The sequence below is a fragment of the Silene latifolia genome, chromosome 1 (assembly GCF_048544455.1).
Source record: "Silene latifolia isolate original U9 population chromosome 1, ASM4854445v1, whole genome shotgun sequence".
NCBI classification, from domain to species: domain Eukaryota; kingdom Viridiplantae; phylum Streptophyta; class Magnoliopsida; order Caryophyllales; family Caryophyllaceae; genus Silene; species Silene latifolia.
The window spans coordinates 156,895,578-156,915,335 of record NC_133526.1 but is presented as its reverse complement, the minus strand read 5'-3'; the positions used below and the strand labels follow the sequence as shown (position 1 = coordinate 156,915,335).

Genomic DNA, 19,758 nt, shown 5'->3' with positions numbered 1-19,758 from the left:
ACACGTGCGGTAAATAGAAATGGCCGTCCTAAAATAATAGGAGTATATGAGTCTTCGGGGATGTCTAAGTCTACGAAATCGACGGGAATAAAGAATTTCCCTATCTTAACAGGTATGTCCTCTAAGACACCGAAGGGCCGTGATAAAATACGGTCAGCTATCTGCACGGTTATATTAGTACAATAAAACTTAGTCAAACCAAGTCTCTTAGTGAGAGACAACGCTAAGACACTCACACTAGCTCCCAAATCGCATAATGCATTATCAATGAAATGGGTCCCAATATGACATGGTATAGAGAAACTACCTGGGTCAGACAACTTAGGTGGGGTCTTATTTTGAATTAGGGCAGTGCCCGCTTCGGTTAAAGCCACCGTCTCATGGTCATTAATATGCCTCCTACGTGTTAGAATGTCTTTCATGAATTTCATATAGGAAAGTACCTGGGTTAATAACTCAGCGAAAGGTACATTAACATGAAGACTTTTCAAAATTTCAGCAAATTTACCGAATTGTTGCTCAATATTCTTGTTCTGCAATCGTCTCGGAAATGAGACCGTAATTAGAATAGCTAGTCCTTCATTCTTCTTCGCCAAAGAATTTTCACAATCATCATCAGAATTACTCGATCGAGGATAATTACCTCTCGATCGAGTACTTTTATCCACAATAGTGCTCGATCGAGCACTTTCATCTACTTGATCGAGAACAGTGTCTTCAGCATTGCTCGATCGAGCACTTTTGACCTCTCGATCGAGAGCCTTTTAAGTAACATCCCTCGATCGACCACCAAAAATTAATCGATCGAGGATAACTCTTGGATTCAACAATTTTTCGTCAAAAGACGACTTTTCTTCAGCAGTAACTTCAACTTCCGGGTCAGAAGGTTCAGTATTTGCAGTCAGCATTTTGGGTCCCTCATAAGAAAGACCACTCCTCAAATTTATCAGATTTACCGTCTCGTGATGTTTCTTGTCAGGTTGTGACGGTAAATGACCCGGTTGCCTCGAAGCTTGATTGGCAGCTAGTTGAGCCATTTGGGTTTCGAGTGACTTAATAGAAGCATCTTTCGCTTGCTCACTTTTTTGCAATTAAATGGTCAATGATTGCAGCATTGACTTCAACTCGGCCACTTCACTTATGCCACTAGAAGAGGCACCTTGTTGCGGCGGTGGGAAAGAAGGAGGCTTTTGAAAGCCTTGTTGTTGAGCTTTGTAAGGCGGTACTTAAGCTTGTTGCTGCGGTGGAGGTGTCAGATTCAAGACATTTTGACTAGTCCATCCCAAATTAGGATGAACTCCAGCTTGGTTATTATAATAGGAGCCTCCTTGCCTATATTATTTAAAGGCAAAGACCTTCTCCTTCTCAGCTAAACAATCCACAGCAGTATGACCATCATTACCTTCAAATCTGTCACATGATACGGTCTCTTGTCTAGTCAACAAGTGAACCGTCTATTGATCCCCCGTGGCCTGGAACTCGAACTTATCAAATCTGGCATTCATGGCTTCCAGCTGAGCCACAATTGCACTATTATTAGTAGAGACCCTTCTAATTCCACTTATAGGATTCCCATATTCAGCATAATCTGTGGCCATCTCTTCTATAATTCCCCAACCTTTATAATCATCAATGTTTTTCTGGAATCGACTATTGGCTGCAGCATCCAAAATAGCACGGTGGTCGTCATACAACCCATTATTGAACTAGTTGCACAAAAACAACTGGCTAAACCCATGATGTGGGACAGACTGAACAAGCTTCTTAAACCGACCCCATGCTTCGTATAAATTCTCATCTGGAGACTGTTTAAAGCTTGTAATCTTCCCTCTCAATACATTAGTTCTTTGTGGAGGAAAGTATCTTTTATAAAAAGCAAGGGCCAAGGTCTCCCAGTTGGTAATCCCAGCTGCAGTCCTATCTAGATCAGTAAGCCACTCTCGGGCTTCATCAGTAAGAGAGAAAGGAAAAAGGACTTCCTTAATCTTTTCTTGTGTCACTCCCTTAGTGGCGGGAATGGTAGAGCAATAATCTGTAAAGACCTCCATGTGGTTTCGCCGATCCTCATTGGCTACTCCTCTGTATAGATTCCTCTCAACCAGATTAATGTAGGACGGTCGAATGTCAAATGTATTCCCATCTTCCGTTGCAAGATTAAAACCTTTGGGAATGGAGTCAGCTGTCGGCTCAGAATGGCTCGCGATATTAGGCATCTTCACAGATTCAGTAACTGTTGAAAAAATGGAAGTGTCTTCCTCTAAAGACTGGTCTTCTGCAAATGTAAAGTGTTCAAGATCATATTCAAAAGTACTCAAGACTTCCTCTTGACGATTCTTTCTCAGCAAGTTTTGTCTACGGCGAAAAGTGCGCTCCGGTTCAGGATCAGCTGGTACTAATTCTGACCTGTTAGACCTGGGCATAAACAAAACTAGAGAAAATAAATAAGAACTATCTCAAGGAATTATAAATCCCTTGAGACTGAGACAGACGAAAATAGACAAGTAAATAGGCTAATTACCTCCCCGGCAACGACGCCAAAATTTGACACGGCTGTCACAACCCTATCAAAAATAAACCAACCGGATAACTAATATAGTAGAGGTAAGTTGGGTATCGTACTCCACAGGGAGGCTATTTTATCTACTGGTTATCTAATACGTTACGCTAATAGATTGGGAGGCTATTTGTTTTAACTAAACTACTAACTGAGAATAAGGCATAAAGAAAGTCGATAATAAAATTAACAAGGATGAAATAAGATGTGATCAAGTAAAGAGAGAAATGCTAGGAAATCGATTCACCATGGTATCACACAATTCTGCTAAAGGTAAGGTCAGTGGGTCTGATGTGAGAAGGGTAAAGAAAAGGTCCTCTCGGTCCGCCATCCGCCCTAAAATACTACTAACTTAGCTCTCGCCCTCATTAGTGTAGTCTACTGTTCATAACGGGTCTATTCATTCCAATCTCTCGATCTAGGTCTGAATTTAACCGGATTAACTAATTTAGAAGCGTGCACTCAACTAAACGATTACAATTAAATTGCCATGAATCAACTCTCACCATCAAAACCGTCTAATCTAATTATAACATTATTGTTTTACTACCATGGCTCCCCTAATCCTAATGGCCGGACTCACTTGGAGCTTAATTTTCGGTTACTTGTCGTTAGGAGCACCTAGACCAAAACAATATTTATAACTTCACAAACAACTCTACTATTAGTAAAGAGGCAAGTAAAGGTCGGATCCTATAGATACCCAGTATCTGCTGAGACTCCAACAAACACCCGATGATTATCGGACTATAACATGTTTTGGAATCGCGGCGTTTGATCGACAGTTTGTGTACAACTTTACGTCGGAAAACTTAAAACGATTTCGAAAATAAAACATTTTAAAACATTTCAAAAATACCTGGAGTGTTTAATGCATGATGACGGGGTCGCAATGACACTAACTAGAATCAAAACCGACACCGGACCAAAAACCGACTCAAAAATTCAAATCCCGACTCCAACAACGAGTCAAACCGAGTCAACCACCAAAAACAAAACATTTCAAATCTTCTACCTTAAGTTTTCCCGGATTCATGTTGGTCAAGTACCAAACATGTGACTACAAAACCTAGGATAGAACAAATCATGATTGCGTTTGTTTTGAAAGTGACAAGACAACTCGAAGAACCGCGATGTGGCTCGTGCCTCTTTGAGCAGCCCAAGTGGCCAAGTCGCTAAAAACTCACACAACCACTCATTCTCCTATAAATACCCCTCAAATGCCACTCATTTGAGACTTACGCGAGTGTCCGCCCCTCTTTTCTCCCTTAAAATTCTCGACTCGACTTCTTAAGTCACAACCCGACGCGTATTTACGACCTACCAATCGTAAATACAAGCCTTACACATTTTTTGGTACCGTCATCGTGCATTAAATCACTTGAGCAACCACTTCGACCACTACACTATCACTAACATTAAAAAATTCTTTTTACTTACCAAAACGGTTTAAACCGAGTTTTTTCCGATCAAACGAGTTGTTACGCTTACGTCGGTCACTCGCCATAACCAAACATGTAAGTATGAGGGTGTAAAAATCCTCTTTTATTATGTTTTCATTTGTTTCATGACTATAACATGCTAAAACGTGCATAACATGAACCAAAACATGGAATAAACGAGCCAAAACTGATTTTTTTGGCCTGAGACAAAACCCCTTAGGTCGCCAGCTTGCCCGCGCCTAAATGGGGTGTCCAGGTCAGAGATCAACCGTGTTTGTTCTCGTCATTTCCCTTTAATCCATTTTCACATTTGTAACCGGTTTTTACCATTCCAAATATTTTCGAACCCTTTTTAATTTTATTCCATTTGTTTTAACCATAAAACATTTTTCACCCTTGGTTCCTCATACCATGACGGTTAAATCCGTGTTTCGGTGATAATATTTGGTTAATGACATTTAAAAGGTATCTTAAAACCTTTTATTTCATTTCTTTACATTTCCAAAAACAAACATATTAGTCCCCAACACAAAGTCATCCTTGGTTCTACATACCATGCCGGAATTTAACCCGGGTACGATGATGAGTATCGACTAATTACATTCAAATGGGCTTAAAACAATTAGTCCACAATTACTTTCAAAACTATTCATGTCAAGTTTGTCAAATCGAACCCGACACCGAATATTATCCAAATAATGATGATTATTCGAGTCTAGTTCTTCAAATTAACAAATACGGTCTAAACGACCCATTCAAATCAAACCAGGTTCAAATACCCATTTTCAACACGTTTCATAAAGTTTTCTAAAAAGTCAGAACACGGCACATAAACCGTGGGCTAACCCGCGCCTAAACAAGCCCTCCAATTCTCATCTTCAAAACCAGGAAGAGGCCCCTTACACTGCCGGCCGGCTCGCGCCACATATAGCCGTCTGGTACATGGCCTGTTCTCTTCCAGCATTAGTCTAGGACGATCCCGACTCCGGTTAGCCCGGATATAGGACGAATCAGATGACTATTTGAAATCGTATTTGCAAAACACTTTACTAAGACAAATGGATCACGTTATGCACCCTAAACCTAATACGGTAAATGGATGTTTAATTTTCGTCGTGCATGCAAATCAATCATTAATCCAACTTGACATCTTATACTTGATACTTGGATTAAATCAACCGACTTAGAAAGTTCTCACATGTTAGGTTTAAATTATTGGATGCGCATTCATGCATTTAAACCGTTTTATCAACTTTTGCATTCAACCAACCAAGATCGATCAGTAGAGGCCGCTAACGCGGGCAGGATTGGGTGTCTGATTAAAGGGCTTCCTAATACGTACCTTCACCTCTTACTCAGAAACTTTGGATAGTGGACGACCTTATCCAGGGCGTACGAGAGTCATTCTAGAGATAGGATGCTAATGAGGGACGATTTCCTTATCTTTAGTACCTATGTCAAACGCTGCTTTGTGCTTCGATTTGACCGAGGTATAAAGTGTCTTTCGAACGGGTTCCAGGCATACCACAAATGCTTGGTGGCGACTCCGAACATCTCTAATCGTTTTAAGACCCTTACCGAGACGAAACCGACCGATCTTAAACGATCCGATCGAAAACATTTTTACGCCGCCAAGCGTGGCTTTCAAAAGACCGCTATACGTCCGACGGATTGGCTTGGCGTGTAGGTGGGCCATGTCCACAGATTGGCGACTCAGCTGGAGAAAACTAGGACACTTACGTCTTTGTGATCCCTAGATGGTGAGACTCGAACGAGGTCTTGGTTGGAATGCATTAATTGATATTACGGTCACGGTCGGGTTCCTTGTCCGGGCCCACAACCTAACCCTTTTCGACCAATTGGTTTGTCTCGTCGGCGTGAGTTTTTTCTCATGCCCGTGTTTCGAATCCCGATTGAGTCAAGCATACCATTGACGTTACACATTTCTGTTTCGTCAAAGAGCTTTCATCACTTTCGAGCACGAGACTAGGGCACCCTCCTTACATATTTTGTTTGAATTGGTATCCCTCTCGCAAATCAGGGTTTGATCGCCTTGTGTTTAACCCACCCTCTTAAGCCAAAACCCGTGTCGGCATAATGCATAATATAATGAACTGCGAGTGCTTATGTGCTACTTGATCATAAGTCCTTCCGTGTCATTTTCAAACCTTCAAAAAAAACACCCTTTTGCGCCGTTATAATGGCCATTTCAAACCTCGGTCTTTTGCCGACCGTTGCACGCCTTTCTAGGACGTCGTAATGACGATTCTCAAACCCGGTTTTTTTTATAACCATTTCAACACGCCTTTCTAGGCCGTCGTAACGACCATTTTCAAACCCGGTTTTCTACAACCATTTCAAATCACCTTTTTACGCCGTTAATTGCTGCGTCTAGACACGGATTTTAACCCGTTTCGCGCCGACAATGGCTCTTTCAAAACCCGAGAAAAGCACACACCCTTTTCTCGAGACACTTTCGGGATCCCGAGGACCACGCACCGTCCCCGAGACCTCTTCAAACATTTCAAACTCGATTTTCAAAACATACAATTTTGAATTTCAAAACCGTCTTGGGAAACATTACACTGTTTTTCGATCCGACTCAAACTCAAACCGTCTTTTGCAAATAAACTTAAGACAACCCCTTTCAACTGATCGACTTGCGGAGATCTCTATCTTCGAAAGCTGTCCATTAAAGCGACGAATGAATCTTTTTTAAAATTTCTATTTTCGAAAACTTCAGTCCACCATTCCGATTCCGCCTCGTGTCTATCGAGTCGAAGCAAACATACTTATGGGTCTTTACTTATGAGTCGTCTTGCCACGAGACCCGTCCAATGGCGTCACGCCGTTATGTTGGATCCGTGTCAAAAGTTCGGTCAACACCGTCACGTCATGAATCGAGTCAGCACCGAGGGACCACACACGGTCACCCCCGTCTTGTTGAGTCTGATCTTTGTCTCGTCCTTTGCGTTGTCTGCATTCAGTCTTGGAACCATGTCGGATTGAGTTGTAACGTGAGACGTTTTTCTGCCTCAGAGCCATGACCCTGTCTTCAGCTTCATCCAACAACAATGATAACAATAGTGATGTCACGACTGATCAGCTAGCCAGCCTGCTTACCGCTCTTAAGGTCACCCTGGATTGCGTCGAGACCCGTATCGACGCCCTGGAGAACAAGGAAACTGAAGAACATAATACTTCATATCTGACTAAAACTGAGAAGAGGCTAAAGCTTTTGGAGGAATAGCTCCTAGCCCGGGGTAACAATATCCATCTTGAGAACAACCGAAGGTTCGAATTTGTTGGGGATTAATTACCTGACAACTTCACCCTAACTGATGTGCATAAGTTCAAAGGAGTGGAGGACCCACTCAATCATATCCATGCTTTCAAAGACTACATGGCCATTAAAGGGGTCAAACAGGAACTTTTTACCCGGATCTTCCGATCCTCCTTGGAACCGATCCCTCGCCAATGGTACTACTCCTTTGATCCGAAAAACCTTACTACTTGGGATGAGGTCGCAGTTGAATTTGCCAAACAATATGCCGATAATGTCGAGATCCAGGCCAATACCCGTACTCTCGAAGTGTTAACCCAGAACGACAAGGAGGGGTTCACTGAGTTCTTAACCCGTTGGAGGAGGGTGAGTACTCAACTGGTCAGTAAGCCGAGTGAGTCAACTTTGGTGGAAAAGTTCGTCAACAATCTCCGCCCAGTTTATGCCAACCTACTGAGGTATCAGAATATTAAGACCTTCCAAGACCTGCAAATTCTGAGGACACGCATTGAAGATGACCTCTGAAAGGGTGTCTTGGCCAAGACCAATGGCAGAGGCTACCAAGGATCCACCTCAACCAGATCTCGCCCTTACGACCAGACGAACAAGATCGATGAGATTAACCTCGTTGAACCATCTGCTAAGAGAACTGAGCGCCCCCAGAGAGTGTTCACCAACATAGGGTCGACTTATGCAAGTGCTCTGAAGAGGCTCATGGACCAGGGGAAGTTGCAACCGATCGGACCAACCCCGGATCCGGCGATCCCAAGAAGTCCCGGTTCTGGAACCCCAATGCCTACTGTTAGTACCATCAAGGGAAAGGGCATGATACCGAAACCTGCTTCAAACTCAGACACATCATCCAAGACATGATTGAGAAAGGCGATTTGCCTTTACCCCCACCGACTACGCCGAACAAGAAAACGAACCCTCTGGGAATCCACGCTATCTCTGACGATGAGCCGAGTCTAGACTGCTCTCACCTCATCCTGCCAGTTGATGACGAGGTGAATGCTTTGGAAAAAGATCCTTCAGACGGAGTGTTCATTTTTAGTGCTACCACTATGCTCACTATGTTCCAACAGGTTGAGGAAGCCATAGCCAGCCTCTCCGAGAGAATCACCCGACTTGACGATGCCTAGCGTCAACTTATCTTCAATCCTCCACCACCGCGCCCGAGGGATAATTCCCCAAGCATTCAAAACTACCCACACCAGGATGGATTGCTCCCGCGACCATTCTGGCATGAACCTCACAAAAATCACCCTCAAAATAACTACCCTCACAATAACTACCCCCATAAAAATCAGCCTCACAAAAACCACCCTCACAAAAATATCCCTCACAAGAACTGCCCACCGAGGAATACCCCTCCAAGGAATCCTCGAGACTCTGAGATTAATGGCATCTGGAGAGACGACGTTGAAGATGTCTACCTGGTCCCAGAAAAAGAGAAACAGGCAAAAGAGATCGGCCACCTTACCCGGTCCGGACGCCTCTACCAGAACCCGAAAAATCCAACGGTCGTTCCAACAATGAATGACCAAGTCGTCCAGGAAGTGGACACTCAAGCAAAGGCTCTTGAGAATTCAATCCTGAAACAGCTTCAGAAGGCAAAAGCCGAAATCCCAATTTGGCAACTGATCGCAACGTCTTTTGAGCATCGACAGGCTCTGCTACAGGCTTTGTGAAAGTTAACAGTGCCCTCCACCTCTCCCCCTGAAGAAATAGTCGCACATATGACGAGGGACGCCTCTGATCTGAACAACCAAGTCGTCTTCTCCGACGAGGATATCCCTCCGTTCGGAGCCAATCATAACCTGGCCCTGTATATCACCGTACAAGGCCTCAAGAAAAATGTACCCATGGTCCTCGTGGATGACGGATCCGCGGTGAATGTCATTCCTCTCAAGACTGCTCACAAGCTAGGTATTAAGGAAGCTGATTTGGTCCCGACAAATCAAGGAGTACGTGCCTATGACGGCACTCGTCACATGGTCGCGGGGCTTACCACTCTGGTTGTCGCGACCGGACCACTGGAAAGACAAACCATTTTTCAGGTGGTCGACATCGACGCCTCTTTCAATATGCTCTTAGGACGTCCCTGGATTCACGCCGTTAAGGCAGTTACCTCGACTCTCCACCAGAAAATCAGGGTCCCCTTCAACGGGAAAACGATCACAATTCCTGCTTCCCCGATCAAAGCTGTCATGAGAAAGGGAATAGCCTCCCAAGCCATTGAGGAGGATGACAATGAAATGTGGGGTTTCCAAGCTGTGAATGCCATAACTGATGAATCAACACCCTCTGATTGTCACCCGTTCGCCAACCTCACAGTCAACCGTCTCATGATGCGTCAGGGTTACTTCCCGGGTTTGCCGCTCGATCCACTGAAGGACCCATTGCCTCTCTTGAAACAGGCTAAGGTCCTCAACATTCCCTTCGGACTGGGCTATGAACCTACCGATGAAGGTATCCAGGAGATGAACCTCCTAGTTCGAAAACGTAAGAAGCACGGGGTTATCTTCCATCCCTACCATCTGATTCTCAATGGATACTTTGTCCCCGAGGGAGAGTCCGAGCTCTACCATGGCTTTCTGGAGCCAATCTATGACTCTGTGGCCAGGGCTAGGTACCCGGGAGTGGAAGTCTTCCAGGACTGCTACTTTATCCCCGACAACATCAAAGCTGTATCAACTGAGTCTAAGCCGTCACCATCCCTCGACGGACAAGCTATCACTCTCCTCTTTGGGGAAGATAACATCAAGCACCTCGACTCTGAGGACATCATCAAAATCGCCCTGAAGGACAATCAATTTGATCCAACCGCCTTGATCTCCGACACTGACCCAGAGAAAGCTACCCAAGGCTGGAGGTAGACCGTCAAGTGGACCGATCGCCAAGGCCGCATCCTCAAGATCACAACTGGAGAAGGCCCAATGTTCAAAAGAGGGAGTGAAGAAGAATCTGAGTCTGAGTCGGAGTCGGAGTTAGAGTCTGTCGTAGGTCCTAACACTCCTGATGTCCCAGTCAAGGTCCCCTTCCCACTGTTTTATCACAAAGTCGTGGCTGATTCAGAGGCTGAGTCTACTAGGGTCACCCCCTCTCCCATGAAAGGTGACAACCTGGAGCCTGTTCATGGGGCTACCTCCTCTATTGTGCCGCCTCTGAGTGACCACGAGATGTCTTTCCTTTCCGAGCTTCTCGCTCGTGTCAACTTAATGAACTCTAAGTTTGCTTATGACTCGTCTCATTTTAACTACAATGCAATTCTGAATGACTATGAGGAATTTGACTTAAGTGACTACCCACCTCACCTAGCCAAAGAACTTGACAAACGGGAAACCAGAACCCCCATCATTGAGGAGACCGAACTTATTAACGTAGGACCAATAACACACCTCAAGAACTTAGGATAGGGACAACCCTAGACCCCTCGGAAAGACAACAGTTCATTGACATCCTCCACGAATACAAGGACGTGTTCGCCTGGTCTTACAGAGATATGCCTGGGATTGACAGAGAAATTGCAGAGCACCGGATACCCATTAAACCCGGAGCTAAACTTGTGAAGCAGAAGCTACGCCGGATGCGTCCTGAATGGGCCCTAAAAATCAAGGAAGAAGTGGATAAACAGTTCAAGGCTGGTTTCATCAAAGTGTCTGAATACTCTGATTGAGTGGCCAATATTGTGCCCGTACCAAAGAAAGACGGAAGAATTCGGGTTTGCGTCGACTTCAGGGATCTGAAAAAGGCGAGCCCAAAAGACGACTTCCCTTTGCCACAAGTTGACATTCTGGTGGACAATACCGCCGAGCATGCTCTCCTATCCTTCATGGACGGGTATGCTAGGTACAACCAGATTAAAATGGCTGAGGAAGATATGCACAAGACAGCATTCACTACACAGTGGGGTACATATTGCTACACGGTCATGCCTTTCGGCCTCATCAACGCCGAAGCAACCTATCAAAGAACTGCTACCACACTCCTACATGATATGATGCACAAGGAGGTAAAGGTATATGTCGATGAAATGATTGTCAAATCAAAAGAACGGGACGACCACATCAGTGCCCTCCGAAAATTCTTCGCTCGTCTGCGGAAATATAACATGAGACTAAATCCTCAGAAGTGTGCATTCGGGGTCACCTCCGGAAAACTCTTGGGACATGTCGTCAGCAAAAGAGGCATTGAGATTGATCCAACCAAAATAAAAGCCCTTCAACAAATGCCTCGGCCTAGGAACGAGAAGGAGATTCGGGGATTTCTCGGTCAGGTCCAATATATCAGCCGCTTCATTGCCAAGCTCACTATGATTTGTGAACCAATATTCAAAAAGCTTCGCGCCTCTGATCACACCGATTGGGACGATGACTGTCAGAAGGCCTGCGACAGGATAAAGGAAATCCTATCCAAACCTCCTGTCCTCATGCCACCTCAACCGGGGATTCCGTTATCCCTATACCTGACTGTTACCAACACAGCCATGGGAGCAATGTTAGCACAAACAGTCGACAACGAAGAACGGGCCATCTACTACATCAGCAAAAAGTTCATTGAGTATGGGACGAGGTATACCCAACATGAAAAGAAATGCCTTGCCCTAGTATGGTCAACAAAGAAGATGCGGCATTACATGCTAGGCTACACGGTCCACATCTACTCCAAGATGGACCCGGTTAAATACATCTTTGAAAAACCCGTACTAAACGGAAGGCTGTCTAGGTGGACACTCATGTTGTCCGAGTTTGATCTCAAGTTTGTACCCCACAAGGTTATCAAGGGAAGACTAGTCGTTGATTTCCTGGCGGAGAATCCCATCAACGAGGACCTAACGACCGACACATGGTCAGTTCCTAACGAAGACATCCTTTGTGCCGACTCTGACGCATGGGACCTATACTTCGATGGTGCATCTAATCTGAGAGGCTTCGGAGTAGGAATCCTTCTAATATCACCAGAGGGAGAACATGTTGCGATCTCGGTCAAGCTGGACTTTGCCGTCACCAACAATGCCGCTGAATATGAAGCATGTCTCATCGGCCTACAAGCAGCCATCACACTTGGCATCAAGAGACTGAGGGTCCACGGCGATTCCTCGCTCATCATCAATCAGGTGTCCGGATCATGGAAAATCCGATCTGACAGCTTAGCTCCCTACCGAGCAAAGATCAATCAAGAGGCCGAATTTTTCGACCAAATCGACTACTTCCACTTGCCGCGAGAGGAAAATCTATTTGCTGATGCCCTGGCAAAACTTGCTGCGCTCGCCAACATACCTGACGATATGACGTCAATGTCCCTATGTGTCGAGAGAAGGAGCGAGCCAGCTCACATTTGTGCCATTATCAACGACGAGGAAAGACATGATGAACCTTGGTACCAAGCCATCCTCAATTACAAAACCAAAAACGAATTCCCTCCCAACTCTGATCAAAGAGGACAAAGAGCTATCCGTTTACTTGCATCACAATTCGTGATAAACCAAAATCAACTATACAAAAGAACACCCCAAGGAATTCTCCTCCTTTGCATCGACCATCACAAAGCCAAAAAAGTCATGGGAGAGGTTCACGACGGAGAATGTGGCCCTCACATGAGTGCAATGATGCTTACTCGGAAAATCATGCGGCTAGGTTACTACTGGACCACCATGGAGGCCGATTGCCGTAACTACGTCAAACATTGCCACAATTGCCAAATCTTCGCCAACATACAACACATACCACCATCCCTTTTATACACCATGACATCACCCTGGCCTTCTCAACCTGGGGCATCCACATCATCGGGAAAGTCAACCCTGTAGGCACCAAAGGGCATTGCTTCGTCCTCGTCGCCATCGACTACTTCACCAAATGGATAGAAGCACAATCATATGCAGTCTAGACCGCCAAACAAGTGGCCAAGTTCATTCAAAACAACATCATCTGCCGATATGGGGTATCCCACGAAATCATCAGCGATCAAGGCTCTCACTTCCGGGCGGAAACTTAAGCTTTGCTGGACAAAATCAAGCGACATCGATCATCCCCCTACCGTCCCCAAACCAACGGAGCGGTGGAGGCAGCGAACAAAAATCTTGTCACCATTATCAAGAAAACGCAAGACAACTACCGCGATTGGCCGAGCAAACTCCCATTCGCACTCTGGGGATACCGAACCTCCATCTGAACACCGACAGGCGCCACACCCTTCTACCTAGCATACGGTATGGAGGCGGTTCAACCGGTAGAGTTAGAGGTCCTTTCTCTACGCATTCTACTGGAGAGTCAGGTCCCTGAGGCGGAATGGACCCGTCGAAGGTACGAACAACTCACTCTTCTAGACGAACGGCGACTCAACGCCTTGCACAATGTCCAGCTATACCAACGATGTATACAATAGGCGTTCAACAAGAAGGTCAAACCCAGAAACATCCAGGAGGTCGACTTGGTCCTCAAGTCAGTTCGAGCACCATTACCCGTCGATCCGAGGGGGAAATTCAAACCCAACTGGGTCGGGCCATACCTGGTCAAGAAAATACTTTCGGAGGGCGCAGTGAGACTGAGTGACCTAGATGGGGAGGACTTCACAAACCCGACCAACCTAGACCAACTCAAGAAGTACTACCCTTAAACCATAGCAACCAACAACCTAAGCCTAGTCTTGCAACTAGCAACGACCTCAACCCTTTCCAAGTCAAGTTCCTCAACGTGTTCTGATTTGAAATTGCATGTTTTATCGAGTCTAAGCTGCGGCACCTTGCCCGTTTCAAATGTCGTTTGATCTGTCAAAGGCAACATCCATTTGCACTAAAACAAAAAAAACCCTGAACTACGAGCATGGTTTGATTTCACCTCTTCAGGTGAATACGTAGGCAGTCCCTCTTACGCCTGAGGGATACAACCACAAAACCCAATTAAAAATTACAAAATATTTCGAACTACGACCATGGTTTTATTTCACCTCTCCAGGTGAATACTGACACGGCTATCGCAACCCTATCAAAGATAAAACCTAACGGTCTCAACTAAAATGTAGTAGAGGCAGTCGAGTATCGAATCCACAGGGAGGTAACGTAATTATAACTGTCTATTTCTAATCCTATGGTATCAATTGGTGTTGATTGAATTTTGGTTCCTAAACTACGAGAATTAAGGGGAAGAGAAATAAAGTAGAGAGCAGTAAGAGCAGGAAAATAATTTAGAACTATCAATAAGAGAGGGACATGTCGGGAATTCGGTTCACTACGGTAACCCAAAACTCGGCAGTTGAATGACTCGGGCGAACTAATGTGAGACGGATGTTAGAAGGTCCTTTCGGTCCACTTCCTATCCTAAAATACCACTAACTTAACTTTCGTCCTCATTAGGGCAGTCTACTGTTTATAACAGGCCTATTTAGTCCAATCTTTCGATCCAGGATTAATTGTAGCCAGTTTAATGGGTGACATAGAAGCGTGCACTCAACTAGGTCGGGAATTACAGTTAAATTGCAATAGTGACAGAGTCCCTTATCAGTTCATCTAATTCATTCACTACATCGTCATTTTCTACCGCAGATTCCCTAATCCCAACATGAAGGGGTTTAGCTACTCATGTTCGTAATTAACCTAACTGCAAATAAATTTCCAGCAGAAAGATGGGGGATGGGGGTATACAACCAGCAAAATGAAAAAATAAAGGAGAAAAAAATGAAAAGAGTAATGTACATACAAAAGCGAACTTCCCCAAACCAGCCAGAAAACTGGGGAAGTGAGTAGACCAGTAGCTACTCGTCGTCGGCACCGCCGTCTCCTAGGTACTCCGACTCAACAAAACGGTCTCCCCAAACCAGCAACAGACAAGGTGGAAACTCAGTCGTCATCTCCAGGCTGATCCTCCGGACCGGGTGTGAACGGAGGATCACTCTCCTCCTCTCTGGCAGCTCGTTGTGCCGCCGCTCACCAGAATCGCACCTCTCGTGCTACCGGTGTCTCCTCCGGCTCCTCCTCTGAGTCAGAAGACAGTGGAGGGTACCCGTCCGCTGGGTATCGGTAGAAGGAGGGATGTGGCCACCCCTCTGGAACTGGTCGCCGTGCTCGGATGTGGTACTCGTAGAGCGAGAATACAGCCAAAGCCATATCCCGTCTCATCTCAGTAATGTATCTGCACATATCCAAAAGCAAGGCATCACGACGCCCATGGTCCATGACCTCGGGCGCCCCTAAAACAGGAGGGCAAACAAAATTGGCCGGAAAGGCCGGATCAGAAGGAGGTGGAGTGAGTGAAGGTGTAGGTGTGGGAGTCTGTGTGGGTCCGGCCCGAGTCCGAGTCGGGCCGAGTCTGAGCCTGAGAGCTGGAAGTCGCTCCGGCCTCCCGCTTCCTCTTCCTAGAAGAAGAAGTAGGGGTGAAGGTAAGGTGGTAGGTGGGTGGAGGTGGCCTCGCCCCCTCAGCAGCAGACGGGAGCGGTAAGAGTGGAGGAAGGGTAGAGCACGGCAAGGTAACAGACGTGGAACCACAAATCTTCCACGTCCTCGTGCTCCCCTTCGCCTTTGGGAACCAGGCGAAGTCGGACATGGCTCCCAGGTCAAGGTAAGCCATCCTATCGGGTGCAGTAAGTCCAGGCTCAGTGGGGTAAAGGTGGCGGGCAATCCTAGTCACTAGCCCGCCGCAGACAACAGCGGTCTTGACCCGAGTCCCAATTCCGTTCCAATGCTGAGCTACTAGATAGGCAATGTTTAGAACAAACGGGGTACCGTAGTCAATGTTGAGGTACCCCGCGAGAATCGCTACCTCAGTGTTGGTCACGTTATTGGGCTCAGGTCGCCCAAAAATGGTCTCTCCTATCAGACGCAAGTAGTAACGGGGGGCAGGTAAGTGAACGTGAGCTCCCTTCCGTGAGGGGAAGGGGGTGTGAGAAAGCGCAGCCCAAAGTGGCTGAAGGAGGTCCCGAGGTGGGTCGGTGGGACCGTCACTAACTAGGCCTAAAACCTGCCCAAACCTGGCCAAAGTCCAGTGGTGCGACTCATTACGGAGTCGAAAGTGAATGCAAGAGCTGGAGTGGTCAGCATCGTAAGAGTCGGTGTCAAAAGAATAGGAGCTGAAAAACTCGTATGTAGGGATACGAATAGCAGCTTCATGCATGGTGATCAGACCCGACATACCCGTCCCGTTCAACAAACTACAGACCTCCTCATAAATTCCTAAGGTCTCTAGGTCAGTCCGCGCAAGGAAACGGGTGGAGGAGAGAGGGCAACGAAGTAAAGCGGCTAACCGAGTCCGGTGAGCCGTGGAAGTGAAACGTACCGTGGGCATCCCTGGTAAGGGAGTAAGAGCGCCCTCTCCTGTAGCTGTAGCCCCTGATGGGCTGGAAGTAATGGCTGGTTGGCTAGCCTACTGATGCGGCCTGGGTGGCATCATACCAGGAGACGGAAAACGAGGAATGAATCCTCGTTCCAGCATAGTGAGGGACCTGGCAGGGGTAGAGACTGCAGCTGAGGCTGCCGTGGTCACTAAAGCAGAGCCAGTGGCAACAGCAGGGGCCACTGACTCGCTCACGAGCTGACTGGAAGTGGTGCTAGTGGAAGGTAAAGAGCCACTATCCATCCTGCAAAATGTTAAAGGCATGATAAGAAAAGATCGCTGCTAACCGTGGTTAAAACAAGACGTTAACCAACATGTGACAGCAAAAGATGGCTCTAACAGACGAGAAATTCAACTTCCAGCATGTAGAATCCAACAATCCTCAATAAATTCGAAAGGCAGCATGTGAGTGGTGGTAATATGATGACGTAATGACTGTGAAAGGGGCTAACACAGCATGAAAACCACATATGGGAGCATGTAGGACTCCTGGCAGTCGAAGATTCTGACTCACGGTACAAGATTTCCCAGTAATTCACATCATCTAATGGCGATAGGGGACGGTTGAAACAGTTAACAACAGCAATAGGTAAGCATGGACTGAGGTTAAACAAAGCAAGACAGCATAAGACCGTCTGACATCGAAAAACTCGACTCAGGAACCCTAATCGCGGAAATCTCGCGCAACTTTGGAATAAACAAGCAGAAACAGTGAGGGATTGGGATAAGATCATCAAGCAAGCTAATTAAGGGTATATAAATACAATTAAATCGAAAAGATACGACTAAACATGGATTTTTCGAACCCTAATTCAAAATCACCTCAAGAAATTCGAATTAATCGAAGAGAAAATGCAAAGAGTGTGAATGAAACACTTACTTGATGATGATGATCCTATGAAAGCAATTAAACTTCAAATGACCAAGCAAAAAAGGCGGATTTTAATCGAAAAAACCGCGAACCTTAATTTCCCTTAAAAACAGTGAAGATGAACACAAATAGAGGGAAAAACAAGGGGCTATTGAAGATTAAAGTGCTAGCAATGGAATGTAGGTGACGGATTTGGTGATTTTGGGCAAGAAAATGGGGATTTGGGGGAGTGAAAATCGCAATTAGGGAGGGGGTTAGACGAAATTAGGGTGAAATGAAAATAGAATTAGGAAAATAAGAGTTTTAAGAAAGAAAACTCCCGTGTCCTGTTCATACCACTCGATCGAGTGGTTTTTAAATCACTCGATCGAGGACTTTTGATGTCCCCTATGCTCGATCGAGTAGGTATCCCCTCGATCGACTGTTCCTCTTTGGCTTTTCTCGATCGAGTAACAGACATGTACTCGATCGACCCAATTTCCACTCGATCGAGTACAAAAAGTACTCGATCGAGGACTTCCTCTTGTAGACTCTTTGAATTTCCGTCTTTACTTCCTCGAAATGCGTGAAACTTCCCCAAACCTGCATAAAACACATCCAAACACATCCCGAAATACCAAATACGCAGGAAATACAGTCTATAGTCTTAGTCTATGCTAAAAATTGTCTAACTAATTGTCCTAATTAAAACGTAATAAAACAAAGTTAAAAGAAATTCAACGAATTGTCTATTACAATTTGTTACACGGGGCATTTCCCCGTTTAATTCTCATCAACTTTCAGTAGCCCCTTTGTGGGCTTCGATCGGAGGACGTCACCTCGGCCGATCGACCGACCTCTTCATCTTCCATGAACTTGAATCACCGATTGCGCGGAGAGGAGGAATGTAATTCCAATCTATGTAAGTTCGAACTTTCTTTGTTCTCGCTCCTTTGTCATCTTCTTTGGCATCCTGGGCTCCAGTTTGATTGATAATGGTTGCGCCATGTCCCTTGACAGCTCTTTTCTTGCTCTCATCTGTACCTGCAGCAAGGAAAACAGACGAACTTCCCTCCTTCTTGCTCTCAGTATGAGGCGGAGGGTTAGCAATAACAGCAATATCCTCCAAATTTTCATCTGGAGTGTCAATAATAGGGTCAACAGAAGAGAGGGCATTGCAAGGCTGAGCTTGCATGGGAGCCCTCCGGAACTTGGACTGATGAAAAATCAGCTCCTCATCCCCTACCTGGAAGGTCAAAGTCTTCCCCCCGACGTCTATTACTGCACGGGCAGTGGACAAAAATGGTCTCCCTAAAATAATAGGGGTGTGTGCATCTTCGGGGATATCTAAGACGACAAAATCGACGGGAATAAAGAACTTCCCGATCTGAACAGGTACGTCTTCTGCTACACCTAGTGGCCGTGATAGACTACGGTCGGCCATCTGAACAGTCATATTGGTACAACTCAGCTTTGTTAAACCAAGTCTCTTGGCTAGAGACAAAGGTAAAACACTTACGCTAGCGCCTAAATCGCATAGCGCGTTATCAATCAATTGCATACCGATGTGACATGGGATCGAAAAACTACCCGGGTCTGATTGCTTAGGGGGTAACTTATTTTGAAATAGGGCTGACCCCACCTCAGTTAAAGCTACAGTCTCATTATCATTAATAGCCCTCTTACGTGCTAAAATTTCTTTCATGAACTTTAAATAAGAGGGTACCTTAGTCAGCAATTCAGTGAACGGCACGGAAACTTCCAAGCTCTTCAAAAGTTCAACAAATTTGCCAAACTGTTGATTAACCTTGGTATTCTGCAGCCGCCTCGGGAAGGGAACCGTGATTGGTATCTCGAGTCCCTTGTTTCTCGCCTCCAAAGTGTCTTCCGGAGCAAGTTCAGTATCCTTTGAACGCTTCTTACCTCTCGAACGAGGACTTTCCGGTAATTCTTCGCTTAAACGAGCACTAGCAGGCTCTCGAATAAGCTTCCCGTCATCAATATCACTCGATCGAGCATTGTGCTCACTCGATCGAGCAATCTCCTCATCAAAATCAGTCGATCGAGTAACATTACCACTCGATCGACCATCCTCAATTTCCTGTTCACTCGATCGAGCAGAGCAACCACTCGATCGAGGGTTTTCCTCACCATTTTCACTCGATCGAACACCATCCTCCAGTCGATCGAGCAGTTCCTTTGTCGTGAGCCCTTTTTCTTGGCGTAACACTTTGTTCATCATCGATTCTGACTATCTTGGTCCGATTTCTTCACTTCTGGTCCCTCATAAGAAAGACTGC

The 19,758-nt window shown here is 45.7% G+C and overlaps 1 non-coding gene across 1 annotated transcript; it reads left to right on the top strand.

Annotated features, from left to right (window-relative positions):
• Window positions 1-1,731: 1,731 nt before the first annotated feature.
• On the top strand, window positions 1,732-1,838 carry LOC141622363 (small nucleolar RNA R71). The gene has a single exon (XR_012532947.1). It is a non-coding gene; the product is annotated as a small nucleolar RNA R71 (small nucleolar RNA).
• The last annotated feature ends 17,920 nt before the right edge of the window (window positions 1,839-19,758 follow it).